Source organism: Oculina patagonica, chromosome 6 (assembly GCF_052425735.1).
Source record: "Oculina patagonica isolate OP01 chromosome 6, crgOcupat, whole genome shotgun sequence".
NCBI lineage: Eukaryota > Metazoa > Cnidaria > Anthozoa > Scleractinia > Oculinidae > Oculina > Oculina patagonica.
This window is the reverse complement of record NC_135763.1, coordinates 19,798,189-19,819,198: the sequence shown is the minus strand read 5'-3', so window position 1 is coordinate 19,819,198 and position 21,010 is coordinate 19,798,189. Positions and strand designations below refer to the sequence as shown.

The 21,010-nt window shown below is 38.0% G+C and overlaps 1 pseudogene; it reads right to left on the bottom strand.

Annotated features, from left to right (window-relative positions):
• Positions 1 to 19,989: 19,989 nt before the first annotated feature.
• Positions 19,990 to 20,958, bottom strand: LOC144659022 (uncharacterized; annotated as a pseudogene).
• Between the last annotated feature and the right edge of the window lie 52 nt (positions 20,959 to 21,010).

Below are 21,010 nucleotides of genomic sequence, written 5' to 3'. Positions count from 1 at the left end.
TTCAAAATTTGGAAAAAACCTTATGGGGGGGGGGGGGGGTTGGCGATCCGATATTTTAAGCGAGGGCGATGATATATTTAATTTTCAGTGCAGCTAACTGATAAATTCAAAAGAAGTTCGCGACAACTTTGAGTATACTATAACAACGTATTTTCCTGACGTGTTCAAGAGTCCCTTTCGAATGACGGAAGAAGCATGCAAGCTGCTTATTCGCGGGGTCATGCGCACAGAAAGGATATCACTCGGTAACGGATCTGAATGAGTAAGAGCTGTAAGCTTTCGGTAAGAAACAAACGCGCCGAGCAATGATATTGAGAGGCCATCTTAACTATGCGTAAACGTTCGATTCCGGCTCGAAACCGCCTGTTCTGCAGGGTAAGTGGAACGGTACTTTCAGGTCGTTCCGATTTTCCAGAATTTTATATCTGGAAATTTTCGTTCCATCCCCTTCCCAAACCAAAATTTCAGCGGGAATTTTTGGTTAAATGGAAAGCGCCCAGGGTTATTCCTCGTTGGTCACTCATACATATTATAACCCCTCCCCCCATCTACAGGGCTTAGCTTTGGTGATCGGACAAAAAAGAATAGGTTAAAATTGTCGAATAAAGCTTTCGTATCTGGGAGTGACTTCTCGTGTAAATTCTCGTGCAAGTTCTCGTTTTGCATGCTCTGTGCATGTAGTGTGAAAAACTAAACTAACCTTCATGCCCTAGGGATAAACAAGAACTAGGAACTACGGAATTTACGAATTTGATTTGCTTCAATCGATCTTGACCGCTGTCTAGATTTTCCTGTCTAGCATATATATACCTTTAAGCGGACTTTACACGACAATTTATTGGTCAACTCGTGTTGGCAAACTGAAGTTGTTGTGTGTGAACAACGGCAGACAAGTTGGCAACTGTTGGCGACAAAATAGAACTTGTCTCTATTCTCACCAACAGTTGGCCAACTTGTTCACTGTTGTTGTGTCGTGCACACACACCAACTTGAGTTTGCCAACATGAGTTTGCCACCTTTAGTTTGTCGTGTGAAGGCCACTTTAGACCGCTTACACTTGCGTCCCCCCTGCCATCGTGAAAGAAATTAACTAACTCCCACTTACTGTCCTGAATCGCCGACGCCGGAGGTAATATTGAATTCTTCTTATATGACAAATATTTGGATAAATCACCAAGCAAAATTTCCATTCGAACATTTGACTTTTTTTCCAGTTAACGCAATTGTACGCATCATTTTTTGCGCCTCTCGCAGGTTAGTTCATTAAAGCAAATCCGAGCCTCCTGTTTGTTTAATATACTGCTTTATTTAATACAATGTTTTTAAAGCACTGTTTGTTTAATGCAATCTTTCGTTTTTTATTATTAGCGTCCATTTATCGTACCACCCTGTAAAAGCATCCATTGGTGCTGATTAAGTTGGCATCTGCTTCCGTAACGATGAGGATTACAAATGCAGCGTGCTATCACCCTTCCATTTGTTTCAACTTTTCCACATCTTCCGTGACCATGTGCACAATTTGTACTCTCTACCTCGGCAGCACTACACTCTCCAGCTGGAATGAATGGAAAAAAACTATTAAGGCTTCGTTAAAAAGAAAGCAAAGACAAAGGTCATGTAAACTTTGAAAATAATGCTTGAAACGAAAATAAATAAATGTAAACCTTATCAACAATCAATCGGACTGCGTGAACAAAGGGTCGACGACCAATAAGGATAAAAAAGGGGCTTTGCGAAGAAAATCGTATAGTAAACGACATTTTATAGGCATGTTTCTGTACACTAAAATATTTTCTATTCTTGTAACGTTAGAGTTTCAAAAACACTCATGCAAAATTGAAATAACTCGTTCGCAGGATCTTTCAAAATGGTAGCCAACGGCACGTATTTTCACAACTTTTCTCTCTTTTTTTGCGTGTTTTGTATGTAAATCGATTCAGTCCTGAAATGGAACGTCTTAGCTCAAATCATTGCTCTGATCTATTTACTTTTTGTTCACTTCCTCAAGAACTATCTGATGAAAAACCGGTAATGTCGCAATTAAAGAGTGTACGAAGAAAGAATTCTTTTCATAAAACCATGCAGATCGGCCAGTTTGAAATAGACGCCAACATTGTAATTTTTGAATGCTTTTCACTTTCACGACAAGTACTTACCGTTACCATTAGCAGCGCAAACCATCAAACCAATGAGGCAAAGGATTACAACAAGCTTCATTGTTTTTCAATCGTGGAAACGTCCCTCTTCGACAAACTGTTGTTCCTTATCAGAAACTGGTAAGATGCACTTACTGGTTTAATCGATCTTTTCGGGTATTTATCGGTCCGATTGAAAATTGCTGATATCTGACTGGTTGGGCAATGCATAACTGGACCATGGACCAATCAACTTTCGTTGTCCTTCATTTAACTTTAAAGATTATGCCCAGCAACATCAGCACGCCCTATCTAGTGGCCAAATATTTCAACGTTGCGTAATGATTGTTCTCGAATTGTTTATTCTTACACGTGAAACGGGCGTTACTTGTGACTCACTTAACCAGTCAAGCAGCCAAATCGGTACCACCCCTCAAACTAGATTTGAATGTCGTGTTGTATTAAAAGAGAATAATGAGTTACCCCTATGGAAATGTTGTTTTTAGTTACGTTTGTTTGTTTCTTTTTAGTCCTTTTTCTCTCATAACGTTGTCTAGACTTGGCGAACAATAAGTCACTACCTTTTAAACAAAATGTACAAACCCCAATCTAGGGGCAAAATATTTCATCCTAGTGTTTTCCACTTAACCCAAGAAGGCTGCTGAAGGGCGTTATATTTATTCTAATATGTGAAACGGGCGTTACTTGTGACTCCCCTTAAACAAGTCAAGCAACCAATTTGGTACCACCCCTCGGACGGGACTTGTAGGTTGTGTTGTATGGAGAGGATATAAATGAAAAACCCCCTGTTCCCGATATTACATTCTCTCGTATTTAGGCAACTTTTATAGGCTTAAGTTGTTCCGAGCTAGTCGTGTTTCTATTGTAACATGGTTGACATTTGTTGACCAAAAAGTCGTTATCTTTTTTTAAACAATGCAAACACACCCCATTAGAGGTCATGAATGGTCCCTCAAAATGTCGCAGTGCTCGCAATGCTCGCAATGCTCGCAAATGCTCGCAAATGCTCGCAAAATTTTAGTGGGTGCTCGTTTGCTCGTGCTCGTACAATTTTACAAGTGCTCGCATGCTCGGTTTTTAGTGAAGGTAGGTTTTTGAAAAGTGCTCGTTGCTCGCAAGGCTAATTTATGTCAATGCTCGTGCTCGCAAAGAAAAACGCTGTGCTCGCATGCTCGCAAATGCTCGCAAAGACCATTTGATACCCCTCTCATTCTAGTGGCAAAATATTTCAACCTCATGTTTTCCATTTTGCATGAGAAGGCTGCTAATGGGCGTTATATTTACTTGTGACCTATTTCAAATCAGACAAGCAATGAGGTCTGGTACCGTACTCTTGTCTTTCAGACGAATAGTGTTTTGTTTGGTTTTCTGAAGTATTCATAATTTTTACAGTTTTTGTGCTCCTCAGAGTTTAGGGGTTTTCGTAAGTGTAGCCGCAATCAAACAAGACCGTGATCCGATATCCCATTTGTCATTATTGTTTACAGCTGTGTCAAGAAAGATTGTCCAAAAGAACCGTAAAAAGCGCACGCGACAATACCGAAAGGTAAAATGGGTAAAAGTAGATAACGCGGGCAGAACGCTTTAAATACATATGGTATAACAACATGAAAAGCATATTTAAAGTGTCCTTTTTACTTTAAACCTGAAGAAGCAGGCTACCTCTAGCCAAATAAGTTCTAAAAAATGTTTTAAACTATGAATTGTTAGAAAAAACAAATACAAATTAAAAAGAATTTACTAAAATTAAACATGAAATCGAATGCAAATGCATCACGCACGTGCAAATAAAGAATTTGTAGATTTCTTTTACACCGATATGAAACACTCGAATGAGTAAATTAATGCACTGCTATTCGGTCTATTCATGTAGACTTATTGCTTCTATCCGAAAACATTCCTTGAAATATCTCTATACACGGTTCTCTAGTAGCCATCTCGCTGAATCACAGTTGGTGAACTTGTTTCGAACCAGGGCGCCCTGCTTCAAACAAGCAACGGTGAACCACTACCCAAAATACCTTTCAGGATTGTAGCGTGTACTTTTGTGTTTTTTTCCGACACACTTTCTCGAAACAGCCGTAAACAATGTTTCCACACCCACATCCAGCGGGTGAGAAACTAGAAAAGGACATTACCTTTGACACATTTTTCTTTAGTTAAGCAACCAAGGTAGTCTTGACTTGGACTGCATATGGCTAAACTTATGTTTTATTATGCCAGTCTTTTCCTTATTTATTCCGTAAACTCGTGTTATCACTCGCCAAGCGGAAAGAGTCAAAGTGGTTCCCACTCTGTTAAAGAAGTTAAGTCTGAAAGTGCATGCCTTCTTTTGATACCCCTATATATAACAGAGATTGAGCAGCGTTGATATATACAGAGGACTAAATATGAAAGCTGTTATAATAATGAGTGGCACAACTTACTCAGAAGGATTAATAGAAAATTGCACTGCTGGGCATTTCTCTGTAACTTTCCAAATTTCAAATTAATTTTATATCTGTAAGAAACCGCAAATTTGTAGCTTGTATTATTTTTTAGCAACGAGATCTAATCAAAGATCTCTTCATGGATTATCAGTAGAGGAACAGATAATATTGAACGCGATTTGCGATGCTTTAATCCATTGACTCCCAGTCCCGAAGGCTTTTATCTTCCCATAAAAGATCTGAAAACATCCATTTCAGCAGTGCAACTAGCATATCGCACACAAACCTTTAAAATTTGCAAACAGCATGCAAGTGTTGCGATACCTGCGATCGACTCCAATCTGAAGAATCCGCCGTTTCTCCGCGGGCATGACCGTCAAACTTTCGACGCTTTCGACCAGGGGAGGCACTAGCCGAAGCTTTTACTTCCCGAGCAAATTCTTGGCGAACAAGCTAGACAGATATGGCGAGCGGAATTGCTTTGTGTATATACTTCGTATGAGAACACACCAAAAGGACCGTAGACAGCCTGGTCGCCGATTAGGCAAAATATTGCCCAATCAAGAGGCAGTATTCAGAGAGCTTTTTGAACTGGTCTGGTAAGACTCTTTCCCAAGGGGCACCTTTCAGTCGCTCCAACTTTTATATGGCAATTTTTCCCTCCGCAGTTTCGGGCCATTTTTTACTCGCATTTTCGCGTTTCCCTCGCCCCACTAACTGCCCCTGAGTCTCCGAGGATGTGAAGCCGTGAGATCCTGCATTATTCACGCTAAAGCGTAAGTTTAATTTTAGCCCGACGGCTTTTTGCAGTCAATTTTTAACTCAGTGGCTTTACCGATCCTTCTAAAAATTCCATTCAAGTTCGAAGCAATATTGTACATTATCATTTTCCTTTCTGAAGTCTTGAAAAGCTGCATTACGTCGTGATCAAGTCCGTGCATTGTAGTAAAAAAACACATAAGTAGTGCCATGTCTCAAGGTCTTCTTGGCCGCCGAACGAAAGATGCACACTGTACAAAATGATTTCCCATTTTAGATCCACTTTGATCGGTGTTTCTTCATTTCATTTTAAACTTTAAAATGGAATTCTCCGTGTTCAGAATGTAAAACAACACCCTGTAAGTTTGTAAATACGTGCCGCGAGGCGCCATGATCTTCTTGTACATTTTGTTACCGGGGAGATTGCGTGACGAGCTAAAAACACACTTCCTTTCGATGAACACAATGAAGACGACATGCGTTGTGGACGACTTGTAATTACTTGTAGCAAAAGAAAATGGCCAATATCCTCTGACAATGAAGATTCGCAGCAGCTTTAAAGCATGTTAAAACTAAGCGATTCAATCGATGAATTACAGAGATCTTTGAAGAATACCTACCGTTAATTTGCAAAAGGCTAGATGACGAGCGACGCGTGGAAATAACACTTCGGGATCGAAAGTGCTGACGCATTCCTATGTGAGTGACGTTTTTATCACCCACAGCGAAAAGTATTCCCTTAAGAAATTTAAAAAAATATTCCCTTAAGAAATTTAAACAGTCCCTTAACAAGAATTCGGTAAGACGGTGCCTTCATTGTTCACTACTTTAACTATTTTACTTCAACAAGCAAAATATTCGAAAAAAAAAGGAAATTGGACAAACCTGTGCCGGGCAGCTCAGTCAGTGGCTTTACAACTAAGTAGCCCTGGGCCAGGCTTTATTTTTAAAATCGCCGAATTGCTAGATGGTGGAGAAGGTCAAGATTTTCCCTTACAGATAGTCAGGTCGCTAACTAGGTAGGATAACAAGGGAAATGTTTGGATTTCCTAGAAATCCTGGCAATCGACGTTGATTGCAAATAACTCCTGCCAGAGGATACTTATGCCAGGTTGACCTAACTGTCGATGGGGAACCAAATTTTCCTGAACAAGCCCCCATTACCCACTGAGCCAGAGGCATCTGTAAACAGGGAGGGCACCTCAGAAATAGGGCACCTCAGCACCTGTGATATCGTGCTTTTTGAGGACACGGGTCAGAGGTTCTGTTACGCCTTTAATGTATGGTAGAGAGGCGAATGACTTGTGTGATTCGGGCGCCTTTGATAATGCATCTGTCATTGACAAAGGCGGCTTTAGAACAAGAAAAACGTTGGAAGCGTGGCATTCGAAGCTAACTCCCAATGCGGATAACAATTCCTGTCCTCTACCTGGACAGTACAACATTCTTTTTAACAAATATTCTTAATTATTAGCATTTTTATTTCGCATTCTTTTTAACAAATATTCTTAGTTATTATTCAACACATGCGCGCGCTGCCCATATATGGTCAAAATGTTAACGTTATCTGTCATCCGTACATAACAGATATCCTGCGATATACGTAGTTTGCGAAGATTCGTCGGAAATTTTGTAAAGCGCTGCATAAATACAGGTTTTCTATCTGCAAAATGTGTTTCGTTGACAATTTGTTGAATAATAAAACAATTATCCTGCTCAATCTTTAACAATTATCCTGCGAAATCGCGCGGAATATCGCCTGATACTTAGCCGACGAGGCCGTAGGCCGAGTTGGCTAAAATCAGACGATATTCCGCAAGATTGAGCAGGATAATTGTTTTATTATTCAACAAATTGTCAACGAAAAACATTTCGTAGTTTGAAAAACTGTAATTATGCAGCGCTTTACAAGATTTCGGACGAATTTTCGCAACCTACATATATCGCAGGATATCTGTTATGTACGGATGACAGATAACGTTAACATTTTGACCATATATGGGCAGCGCGCGCATCTGTTGAATAATAATGCGGAATATTGTCTGATTTTAGCCAACTCGGCCTACGGCCTCGTCGGCTAAGTATCAGGCGATATTCCGCGCGATTTCGCAGGATAATTGTTAATTATTAGCATTTTTATTTCGCAACTTCACCCACTGCATATTTTACCTTTTTACATTTTACCCGTCGAAGGCTGTAGTTCAAACAGCCGAAAGCTTGTATTTTTAAAGTTTTTAAGTCAGAGATCGTTTCAAATTTTATAATTGATTTTCTTTGTTTAATTTGAATCGTGAGGGCCCGATTTGATAACTTATCGCAGCGCAACAGAATTTTAAAAATCCGGACGACCTTTACTCGCGCAAACTAATCATTATTATTATTAATTCTTCGGTTTATCAAAAATTCACTATTCTCTACAGTTTGAATAGTCGCAACCATGTCTGTGCAAACGACATTCATTTTTTCTACTACCACTGCCTACCATAAATTGTACGTGAAGATAACTTCTCACGGTCGCGTGAGATGACTGCTTGTTTCATGTGCGGATGACATCGAATGAATTATACAAATTAGGCACTGCTAACCTCCTCGTGCGCGGCCTTTGAGGCACAAAATGAAAATCACTCAAGTTCATTACCATATAGAGAATGTTTTAATTTTTTCCAAAAAAATAAATATTGGCGCGGTTAGTTTTGCGCGCGCGCTCTCCCTCTCGCGTGTGACTTGCGCTGTTGCGAGTTACACAAAAAAGGAAAAAAAGAGAGATAATGAAAAACGCCAAAATTAACCGCCTGTTTGCAAGCTTATTTATAACCAGGTATCGTTTCTTATGTGTTTCTAGGTTTCAGTATGAATTTGTTACTGTAAACTATATCAGCAAGTCATTAAGAGCGACTTAAATACCAAAGTACGAGCAGCTCCTCAGAAAATGGCAGTCACTGGGAAGATATAATCTAGACTCATTTGAAATAATTGATTAATTTATCGTTTTTTTGATTAAATGATCGAGTAAGCTAGTTTTATGGTTAGTTGGCTTTTGAGTTATCTAGTCAGTTAGTTGGTTGGTTGTTTAGCTCGTGAGTCAGTCATTCAGTTAGTTAGTTAGTTAGTTAGTTAGAATAGAAAAAAAAAACATTTTTATGCTTAAAAAAACTAACAAGCAAAAAAAGGAATGTCCAATTCCTTCTACGAGACACGCCTGCAGGGAATCATAGCGGTTGTATTTAGTGTTGCCAAGTCAAGGACATGTTCTGCTCTTTACTTAACCAACAGACCAACTTTCACAAGAAAGAGGGCAACGCTTTATGGGAATTGCCTTCTACTGCATTATAGCGGAGCAACCCAGCGGCCCGAAGCGCCCAGAGCGGGGCCGCTACCATGGAAAAAGGACAATCATGTATAGAAATAGGAAACCATGCTCTGATTTTTCATGGTCATCAAGGCTAGCGGTAAGGATTGCGGGCGCGTGTGCTCTACGTACGACGTACGACGTACGACATACGTACGTCGCTCAAACATGGCAGCCATATAAGAAATCAGAACAGGAATAGGTTAACGTCGCCATTAACGCCCACTTACATCTTTGATACTGGACATCGGACATCCATATTATGGTCGATTGACGGCTGTCAAACAAGGTATTCGCTTACCAGTATCAAATGACCATATCGCGTAACAGCTGTTTACTTACCACCATAGCCGAGTGAGAAATGACGCCCGTGAACTGATGAAGGTCTAAAATCCCTCGAAAACAGTGCTCCCGGATCCTGCAATAATCAATACGAGGAATACCATTGTTAGCACTGATAATACCAGGAAAAGTATAAAGAAACTAATCCTGTACGTGTAGTACTGTGATAAGATAGTACAGTAACATCACGGGACAAACAATAACAATTACAACAACAACAAAACCAACAAAAAATAAAACAACAACGCAAAGCATATATTACAGGGCAGATACTCTTATTTTGAAACTTACAAGGAAACCTGTTAAATTTGGTACTATTATGAAATTTGCGTCTTTCCTATGTAAGCCGTTTTAATACATTAACAAGTAGTGTGTATGAGAAGAAAAAAGCCGTTTAATATTATCAAATATATATTTTCTTGACAGAGATATTCAAGTTTTCTTAAGATATGCAAATTAACAAAGTGATGACTCCATAGACACAACCAAATTTTGCTCAAGTATGAAAAAAGAGATCTCTCAACCAATTTTTATCGGGAATGTTTGATTATCTGTAGTAACACTCTGCTAGTTGTGTTCCACGATATGAACTTAACAATTAGGTTACCATGGAACTACCTGGGTTCTAGACCCCCGATGCTTAAGGCTTTTCTTGTCAATTTTGGCATTCAATTTTAATATTTGCCAATGATGCCTCATATGCATGATCTGGCAAGCATATTAATGGATTAGGTAGACGTCTTGGCTGGGATTAATTATTTCCAAACTGAAAATTTCTTAAATATTGAAAACAGATTGGTGGGGACTGGAAAAGAGTGAGTTGCCAAGGTTACAGAAAATAACTATAACTGTATGTTTGTCACTTGTAGAACTATTAGTCTGCCAAGTTCCGCTGGTCTCTGCAGCAAAATGACCAAGATAGCTCTGTTTTATACTTGACATACTATTATCATCAGTTCGCCGATTTGTATACTTTGTAATTTTTTTAAGCTTAAATATCTCCGGAACTAAACTTAAGTTTCAATAGTCCAGTCCCTGAACGCTCTCTTCGCGCGCCTGGGCTCAGCCCCTATAAAGGGCGCGCGGAAGAGAGAGTCCAGGGACTGGACTAAACTTTCAAAGCATACACCCCCACCCACCACCACACCCTATCAAGAGGCAAAATATTTCAACGTTGCGTAATGATTCTTCCCGAATTTCAGGTAAAGCAGGCGTTACTTGTGACTCAGCCGATTCGTTACCACCTCTCAGACGAGACTTGTATGTTGCGTTGTGTCCAAAGAGAATAATGAGTCACGATGTTGTTTCGCATATTATGTTCTCTAATATTTAGGCAATTTGTACCAGTTGTTCCTTTTTAGTCACGACTGTAATATAACATGGCTGAGATTTGGTGACCGATAAGTAATTATTTTTCAAACATACACACCCCTTCTAGTGGCAAAATATTTCAACCTTGTGTTTTTCATTTTACATGAGAAAGCGCTGCTAATGGGCGTTATATATTTACTTGTGACTCATTGTAAGTCAGTCAAGCAATCAAGTCTGGTACGTACCGTACTCGCGTCTTTCAGACGAATTGTTTTGTTTGGTTTTCCAAGTGAGTCACAAGATTCACAGTTTTAGGACTGTAGTGACTTTCGTTCCCATAGTTTACGTTGTAGCTCCATTTAGCCATTTTTTCCATTCGACAGGACGTGATTCGACGTCCCATTAGTCATTATTGTTTAAACAATGTTTCCACACCCCATCTATTGGCGAAATTTTTCAACCTATCGTTTTGGCTGTTATTGAATTTTTCCATTATTTCCTGAGTAACCTGAGTATCAGGCCTTCTGAAACTAGAATAGCACATTTCTTGCGACAATTGTCCTTGAGTCAACCAACCAAGTTTGGTTAACGCTTTCCAGATGTATCTTGTTTTATTAGTTGTTTTGATGGTTGATCATAGATTGTCCTTGTTGCAATTTTATCTCCCAAGTATTTAATGTATGGTTAATTCAATTTAAGTTATGTATTGCGTTTTTATAGTGTATTGAATTAGTTTGTAAAGCGGTCTTTCGGGGCCGGAAAGAAAATCAGAGAGGAAGCGTTTAAGTGCTGAATAAACCATAAAGGGAAGAATTAACGTTCTATTATAGCTTCCATTACCTCGCATACAGTGGAATCCCGCCTTCCCGATTTTATCCAATGGAAAAGAAAATTGTTTCGAGAATACGCCAAAATTGCTTCCACTCTGTTAAAGGGACCGCGTCACGGATTTTAGCCAAACTTAGGTATAGGAAATGAACATCAAATTTGTTTAAATATATAAAATAACCTCTTAAAACAGTGAAGGAATATTTAAATGACACACCAAATGCAAAAAAGGTATGGATGGCCAAAAGTGTCGAAGATTGAAACGGATTGCAATATGGGTTTTTGAAATATGGTCCAGCGGAACAGTTTTCAAAGTCAATCTTGTCTACATACTCTTTGTCTGTGGCGATCGGTATACTGAATATAATAAAGGATTCATCCGATCTTACGTTAAAGTCACTAAAGTTTCGGTGGCCTCTGTCCACCTTCATCAGAGTAATATGATGAAGGTGGACAGAAGCCACCGCAAATTTAAGGACTTAAATTAATTAAATTAATTAATAATTCATTAATTAATGAATCCTTCTAGTGATTTTAATCTTGCCTGCTTGTAACTTTAAGTTAGAACGCTTGAGAGACACATCTGGCTGCAATGAAGCTATGGTTTTGTCATTCAGAATCATAGAATTATTTTCTTTACAAACATTTAGTTTCAAAGCGAATATTTGACAAAATTTTATAACATAAAATTACCTTGACACAGTCTTATTAAAGAACTGGTCGGAAATACGAAAGTGCATGCCTTCTTTTGACTGAGCAGAGTTAGGTTTGTCTTGTTGACAAGATGGATTCTGTCTAGAGGACTAAATGAAAAAGCTGTTACTCAGTCGGAGTCAAATCCTACTCGGTTTTTTTTCGTTCCCTCAACGCGGCAGCAGAATCCAAGCCTTTTCGCACAGTGCTGGTCAGACACTCTACCACTGAGTTACTGGAGACTAATAACTTGGTTCACTTTTTTGTTTTCTTGTAGAATTTGAATTAAATTTAAAACACTCACAAGGACGGTAGTAGTGAAGATTTACTGCAGGCGGAGTAGCGATAGGAAACAAAGCCTGTGAAGCCTGCTTATGATCATCTTTATTTCATTATTCTATATCATTATTTCTTTCGCGATAACAACTTTTATTTGAAATACACTTTTTGTCTTAAACATGTTGATCGCCTTTTGTCTACAAGCCACGCCCTACCGGTGACGAATTGTCGAAGCTTTCTCAAAAGTTAAGGTGGTTTGAACTCTTTAAAAGAACTAGACTCTGAAACATAAGTGTGCTTGTCCTCTATTGAGCAGCCTTAAGAAGATTTCTTATAAATTGTCTAGAAGACTTAAACTAATATAATGGTTTGGTTTGTTTTCAATCAATTTTAGTCGATAGCTATCTGTCCATTAGTCCCTCCCCTACCAGTGTCGTTCTGTTTAAGTTTTCATTTCTATGCTTAATTTGTATAGGAGAAGCTTAGGTGTTAAATTTCTCCAACAAGATTCACGAATCATGTTAAATTTGAGAATCATTTACTTCAGAAGACTGGTGTTTCAAATGGATGACAACTACACCACACTTGAGCTTCTGTTTCAAAGAGGAACCCTAATTCCTCTATATAAATCACAAAGGTACGTGCTACCGAAAGGGTAAAAGTGTTACGTGGTTTTAATATGAAGTATACAGATATTACGTAATAGAATTGTCAAAAATTGCAAAAAATGCAAAAAATGTTCATTGTAGGCTAGGATACAAACTTAAGAAGCGAGCAATGAAAACGGGTATTGAAAGAGTACGGTGTTCGAGATAATGGGTGCTGAATAAAGGAATTGCTTCTGAGTAATAAGTTAAACTAAACCTTTTCGCCTCGCAGGCTAATTGCTGAGGAAGAGAGAAAAGTGAGAGTTACGTAATAAATAATAAATAATAATAATAATCATTTCTATAGCGCTATTTAGCTAATCTTTCATAGCGCTTTACAATCACTATGCTAAAAAATAAAATATAAAAATACCTAACTAAATTAATCTATTGAGCTAAAATATCTATACATGCAGAGAGTGAAGTTTTAAAAGTTAAAAATTTAAAAACTAAAAATATCATGATTATTTAACTGGACTTAAAGTAAACGTGTATAAGAAATAAAAATTAAATGTCATAGGCTTCTTTAAAAAGATAAGTTTTACGTGTGAAACATTCCACGAAACTACTACCCCAGCTATAGTCCGAGCCCGGACTTCTCGATCCGGAGTCCAACGCACTATAAGCCGTCATGTCTCCTACACAAACAAGACCTGAGCTAACGTTAACATTTTTCATTGGAAAATGTTTTAAAGATCCTTGACAACGCAATTTGCTATTTCTCGGTGGAAATAGTCAAGTCCTCGTATTCGTTTGTACGAAAAATGATTGTAACAACTATCGAACCACTGGAGCTAACTGTTTTCATTAAATTTTCTTGGCCTGGAAGCGGAAACCACAGTCTACGTCTCGACAACTGACCTGTCAATGATGCGGCAAAATTTTCTCACCTCTTTTGATGAAAACGTCTCGCGAGTCTCAGTATTCAGTCCCTTTAGTAAAATCTTTTTTAAAATTGAATATAATCTCTGGAGTGTGTTTCGTCGAGAAATGGCAAATCTCAGTTGTGAGTTGTAGCTGGGTAGTCTGTTTTGATTATGACTGAGTCTTTCGGTCTTGACAAATCGCGGTTTACCAAAACCCCTTACGAAGTTGTATAAGCCCAGTGCTTATAACCAGAATTTTACGGTATTTAAGGCAAACATGATTTGGTCAAGCTTCCTGTTTGCAGGATGATTGACAATTTGTTTGTTAACTTAGCGTGGCCGGTCTGTAAAGCTTGGTTAACCGAGAAAAAATCAAGGTGTTGCAAGTTGCAGCAACATGTTGCACAAAGTAGAACCGAGTTCTACTTTTTGCACTATTTTTTTCAACTTGCAACACCGAAATTTGTTGCGAGACAAGTTGAGCGCGCGGTAGTAATACGAGCAACAACTCGTTCAACTTGCAATGCAACAATGTTGCGAGACAAGTTGAACAAAAGTTAAAGTGCACCTAATACCCCAAAATTTCTTTTTGCCTAAACCAATATCCTACTTTGACGAGAAGTCTGCGCAAAATCTTTTGACATTATTAATCCCTCGATTTCAGGAGAGAAGGTGAGAATGACTGCTCTTTTGATATTATTAATCCCTCGATCTCAGGAGAGAAGGTGTGAATGACGGCTTCACAGCATTGGGATGGAAACCAGAAGGCCGAAGAGCGAGAGGGAGGCCAAGGACAACTTGGAGAAGGACGGTGGAGGAGGAAAGAAACAAGGCGGGGTGGGCGAGCTGGGAAGTAGACAAAGCGGTGGCACGGAACAGGGAGTGTTGGTCAGAAAGCGTGACGGCCTTATGCGCCTACTGGCGCGAAGAGACTTGATGATGATAAATCCCTCGATCTTCTATGCGTTGTCGAGCTTCGTTTGGTTTACGACCACGTTGACGGACGCGCCACCACTTATGGAAATAGAGCCAGGCGTAATCAGCGTATAAAATGGAAATAGGAACAATGATCACGACAATGATTGCTGCTTTCTCATTGCACACGACTTCTAAAGTATAATTGAAAGTATGTTAACTGATCATTGCTATGGACCATAGAAATGACGTCATAAAATGTCCAAAACACATTAAAGTGCAAAGTGAAACCTCATCATCCAATTCAACAACTTCATTTGCCTCTTGAACCTCGTAATCCGATTGCTTTTCGACAAAGCATCTCAAGGAGTCATTCTTTTCCACAAATATGCTTTTCCTCGATATATTTCGATCAGCCTCGACTTTTCTCTACAGCAGTTTTCAATGTCAGGTATATCTTGCAATGCATTTAAGGTAGCTGTTAGTGGAGTGACGCGGAATGTCCCTTCCCGCCAAAACCTCGACTTTCTCATAAGCCCGGTGCCCAGAACTCCATTCGGTCCTAATATCGTCATATATTAACACACTTCTGACACTTATTGGGAAAATAAATTGCAAATTGCACTGCTGTTCCTATGTAAACTTGCATGTCTTGTAATTTTAGATTTCATATATGTAAGCGATAGTACAGTTATAGTTTGTATATCTTTTTAGCAACGAGACCTTAAAAAATGTCACTCAATAGGACAAGTAAACCTATGCCGGGCAGTTCAGTCAGTGACCTTACATTACTAAGAAGCCCTAGACCAGGTTGTGACTTGCCGGCTTGCTGGATAGCTGGGGATGGTCAGCTTTTTTCCCTTTGCTATTAAAATGTAAACCCTGGTTCCTGGTTGTCATTTGTTAAATCAGGGCGGATGTAAACATATACAAATTAAGCAATCAGACAGTAGCTTGCTCATTTAACTCTGTTTATTTAATACCGTACAATGTACACCTAATTGCAATAACGTTGTCATAGAAAATAGAAAAAAGAAAAAGGTAAATAGGAATTAATTAGCGTAGTTTCATAACTGGTAGCATTTACAGGAAACCCGCGAGCTTTTATCTGCACACTTTAAATCCACTTTTTATGCTATAACAAGATAAATTGATTTATTCATATTTTGAGGCATTTTGAGGCCGTTTGTACAAATAAATTTGATGCATGCGCTTAATTAATTCCTATTTTTTTTTTTTTTTTTTTTTATTGCTATTATACACATAATACAATTACATTCATTTGTTATTACAGAACATTATACATTACAATTATCGGTATCACACTAGTTACACTAAATTACAATAAATCACAATTACAATAAATTAGATGCACTATTAAGTTTAGAAAAAAAAGCGAAAAAACAAAATAAAAGGAGAAGAATCAGGAGAAGGAGCATCTTAAACAATTAGGTATTTAATAAATAAGGTATAATACTTTAATCTATCTTCTCTATTTTATACTTGTTGTGTAATTTATTAACATAATCGGAGAGAGTAATTGGTCTGTTATGCAGTTTGTTGGTATAAATGTAATAACGCATATACAGCAAGGTATAATTAAGTTTTCTTATCAAAGTTTTGTTTTCAAGTGAAGAGGCGGGAGATAAACCGAATAACGTTTCTTTAACAGATGGATGGTGACTGGAGTTGTTCACGCTATTAAACCATTGAATAACTCTCCTTTGAAAAGCTTTTGAAAATTGGCAGTGAATGAACGTATGCTCAATAGAGTCTTCATTTCCACAATATAAACAATCCTCGTCATCTTTAATACCAAAACGGTGTAGCTCCTTCTTAGTGACTATAATTCTATGTAAGAACTTGTAGTGGAATTCTTTCAATTTATTCTCTTTACAAATTCGTTTTGTCAACTTAAAAAAGTGCCCCCAATCAGTGGAGTTTAAATTCAAGTTTTTGCTCCATTTCGTTGGGCCGGTAGGAAAAGAATGGTGTACCTTATTATTTAGTAGCCAGTAGAAATCTTTTGCCTTTGCTTTCTCTAAGTCAATTTCGATGTTTTCCTCTAGTTGGAACTTGGATTGATCTCCCAAATAACTTTCTTTTGGAAGTTTTCCAAAATTACGTGCCCTTGTTAGGAGCGTTTTTGGAATGGCATTTCTAACTTGATAAAATTTTAAAAAATTGGTTTTACAGTCATATTTCCTTTGGAACTGTTGAAAAGAAATTAACTGTCCGTTTTCATTTAAAAGGTCCTGAATAGATATGATTCCTTTGGAAAACCATTCTTGAAGAAAGAATGGTTTTTCTCCTATAAGGATAGCTTTGTTGTTAAAAAGAATTGTTTCCTGTCCTTGTTGGTAGTTGTACTTAGACTTTAGTTCCGAAAAAAAAGATAAAATGTCTTTGTAAAAGATTGGCAATTTAGGATCGAAGTATTTTGCATCGTAATTACACCTAAGGAGGAAATTTAAACCTCCAAGCTTTGTAAAAAAATAATTTGGTACTGATTTCCAATTGCGTCTTTCAGGGTTAAGTAGTCTTGAGATCCAAGCTAGTCTTAACCCCTTTATCATAAGGTCAATATCCGTCATACGGATTCCACCTCGATCATAATCCTGATAAATGCTTTCTCTTTTAATTTTGTCCTTTTTTTGGTTCCATAAGAAACTGAAAAGCTTACTTTTGATGGTGGATTGGACTTCGGTTGGAGTGTTTAAATTGGAAGCTGCATAGACTATTTGGGATAGCCCAAGAGATTTAATAATCAAAGCCTTTCCAAATAAGGTCAAGTTTCTTGCTTTCCATAAATCCAGTTTTGTTTGTAGTTTTTTGACTTTTAAATCGAAATTAAAATGTTTGTTCTTATTATCCTCATATGAGAAATATAGCCCTAGAATTTTGACAGGTTTGTTTACCCACTGTAATTGTAACGGTGTAGTTTTGTTCTTTGACCACTTTCCCAACCATATCGCCTTAGTCTTTTTTACATTTAATTTTAAGCCTGAAATGACTCCAAAGTTATTGACTATGTTAAGAGAATTTTCTACTGAAATAATATCTGCACAAAATAAGTTAGTATCATCTGCAAATTGACTAATTTTAACTTCATTTCCAAATAAATTAATCCCATTGATTTCCGTTGTCTGGCGAAGCTTGTTAGATAATATTTCTGCGCTCAATATGAAAAGATATGGGGAAAGCGGGCAGCCTTGCCTAACCCCTCTTGTTGGTTTAATCCAATTGGTGGTAAAGCCATTGTTCAATACCGTACTTTCGATATTTGTATAAAAAATTCTAATCCATCTTTTGACATTATCGCCAAAGTTGAAGAGATCTAATACCTTCATTATGAATTGCCATTCCAAGGTGTCAAAGGCTTTCTTAAAGTCCAGTGATACCAGAATGCCCCCTTTCTTTTCCGTCATGGTGTATTCCATTACATCATTTATCAGGCGTATATTTTCTGCAATATAACGACCTTTCATGAATCCGGTTTGATCGGAGTGAACTAATTTTGGAAGTACTGATTCTATTCTTTTGGCTAACGCTTTAGATGCAATCTTATAATCAATGTTGAGTAAGGTTATAGGTCTCCAATTCTGAATGTCTAGTAGGTCAGAGTCTTCTTTAGGTATCAAAGTAATTACACCTCTTCGCTGTGAAATGGAGAGTTCTCCATCTTCAAAGGCTTGATTAAGGCTTTGGATCAGATCAAGTCCTATTAAGTCAAAGAAATGTTTATAGAACTCAGCGGTGAATCCGTCTTCACCTGGAGATTTATTATCTTCAAAAGATTCTAGTATCCTTTTACACTCCTCCAAGGTAAAAATCCCTTCCATTTGTTCCTGTTCTTCGTTACTAAGTTCTGGGATTTCAATTCCCCGAATAAATTCATCAAAAGCTTCTTGGGTCACAGTTGTCACGGTTTTAGAGCTGTAAAGGTCCTCATAGAATTTCTCTATTTGTTGTAAGATTTTAACCTCTTCTTTTATTGTTACGTTATCGCTAGTTTGAAGTTCGGTTATTGTCTTCCTATTATAGTTTCGCTTTTCTAGATTAAAGAAATATTTAGTCGGCCGCTCTCCTTTCTCTACCCACCTGCATTTCGATCGGAAAATTGCAGCGCGCCCTTTTTCTTCGTATATTGATTGAAACTCTGTTTTAAGGTTGTCGTACTCATTTAGCGTATTCTCTATATCTGATAAATTATCGCTGTTACATATTTCATGGTCTAGCTCTTCCAGTCGCTTGGAGATTTGTACTTCCCGTTTTAAAGCAGCTCTCGCTTTTCTTTTAGCAAAAGAGATGGTGTTGTCACGAATTTCCATTTTAATTAATTCCCATACTAGTCTTTTGTCTTTCAAAGATGCATACTTCTCACGTAATCGAGGGATAAGATCGCGGATTTTAAATATATAACTGTCATCTTTCAGTAAGGTGTTATTGAACTTCCAGAATCCTGGTCCCCTTGCATTGGAGAATTGTTTGGTAATGACAAACAAAGAAAAACTGTTTTATGATCTGGTGCTATTGAATTAGTAATTCCGATGCTGTTAACATGTTTTGTCAAGTTCTTTGCAATTAAAATAAAATCCAATCTAGATTTGACGTTTAAAGCTTTGGATACATATGAATATATATTCAAATTGGGGTGATGAACTCTTTGTATATCTATTAGATCAAAAATTTCCATTGTCATAAGAAGAAGCTGACTGAAATGTGATGGTTTCCATGGTGTTCCGCCTTTTTTGTCTTTTTTTGATAGCGTGCAATTCCAGTCACCTCCAACAACAAGGTTTGTCAATTCCGATTTGTCGATGATACAAATATTAAGCTCTTGTATAAATTCTAGTTGTTCGGATGGATTATTTGGTGCGTAAATATTACAGAATGACATTTTTAAACCATTGATATTGACTATAATGAGAGTAATTCTTCCTGTTTTGTCACTAAATGAGCAGTCTACCCTATAATTAGTCGATGGATCTATTAATATGCAAGTGCCTTTGCTATGTCGGGACCCATGGGAAAAATACATTTTGCCTCCCCATTCGTTTTGCCAAGTTGATTCGTCATTTAGTTCAGAATACGTTTCTTGGAGAAAATAAATACTTGCTTTCTGATCTTTTAAATATGTAAAGATGCTCCTTCTTTTAGTTTGATCGCGAATTCCCCTTACGTGAAATTACTTTACACCTTGAATTGTTTTGCATTTGAATGTAATTGTAGAAAAAGAAATCACGCAAAAATAAAACCAAAAACAAACACTTATGAATACAAAAAGTAAACTAACGAAAAAATAAACAGAGATAAAGCTTTCGCTTCGCCTTCTCAGTCCTCTTAGAGACTTCCCTCATGTTTAGACTATGTATATAATAAATGTAATTCAACCTGCCAGCAACGCTTATCTACTTAAAGTTCATCTAAATAATCTTCTGTATTAATTCGTAACGGCCTACCCTCAGGTGAAGTCTTGACAAAGATTTTCCCGTCTACAGTCCACACTCCTTTCAAAATTCCATCTTGCTTCATGTCGTTCGCCATTCGCACCAGGTTTCGGCGATGCGCCGTCAAATTTTCATTGATGAAGATTCGGTTCGAGGATGGTCTTGCCGTTGCCGGAGCACTTGGGAACAGCTGCGAACCGCTGATATTCTTTAGTTTAACTCGTTGCTTGTAGAGTGCCCTCTTCACCTTATGGCTTATAAATCTCATTATGATAGGATTCGACTTTTTCCGTTTAATCCTGTGACAGATGTCGATATCTTCTCGCTTCACGTCGACGTTCAAGACCTGTGCGACTTTCAAAACCGCTTCCTCGTCGTCACAAATATTTTCTGGAATACCTTCAATCTCTAGAGAGTTTTTTCCTTGTGTACTGTTCTAACGCGTCCATATTTTCATAAAGATCGTCATTTTCGACTTCAAGTTCTTTGACTCGATTCTTGGTCGCTTGCAATTCGGTTTTGAGCTGTGCGTTGTACTTGAGTGCTGCGTTCAATGATTCCTTAGCAGTTTTTAGTTCCGATTCCTGTTGCTTGAAAGAGGTTTTTAATTCTGCAACTTCCCTAGAAAGGTTGTTCATTGACTTCTGGATATCTTTTAGTAATGCGTGGATGTCCGCTAGGTCTGGTTGGACGTCCTCGCGCTCCTCTGAGTCTTCAGGCTCGAAATCGGCGGACGCCATGTTAACACGTTTTGGTTCTGCAGTTTCGTCGTCCGTGGATCCTCTTTCACCACGTTTGTTCTTACGGCCTGACTTTACAGGAGGCATATTTTTTGAACAATTTTCATGCTGTAGATAGGTTTTTTCGTCTGAAATTGAGTAATTCGAGGGAAGAGGTCTCCCTTCACAGAGAAACGTGGCCGTCTTCGGCCAGTCCGCGCATGCTCTAATCAATTAATTCCTATTTGACTTTTTACTTTTTACTTT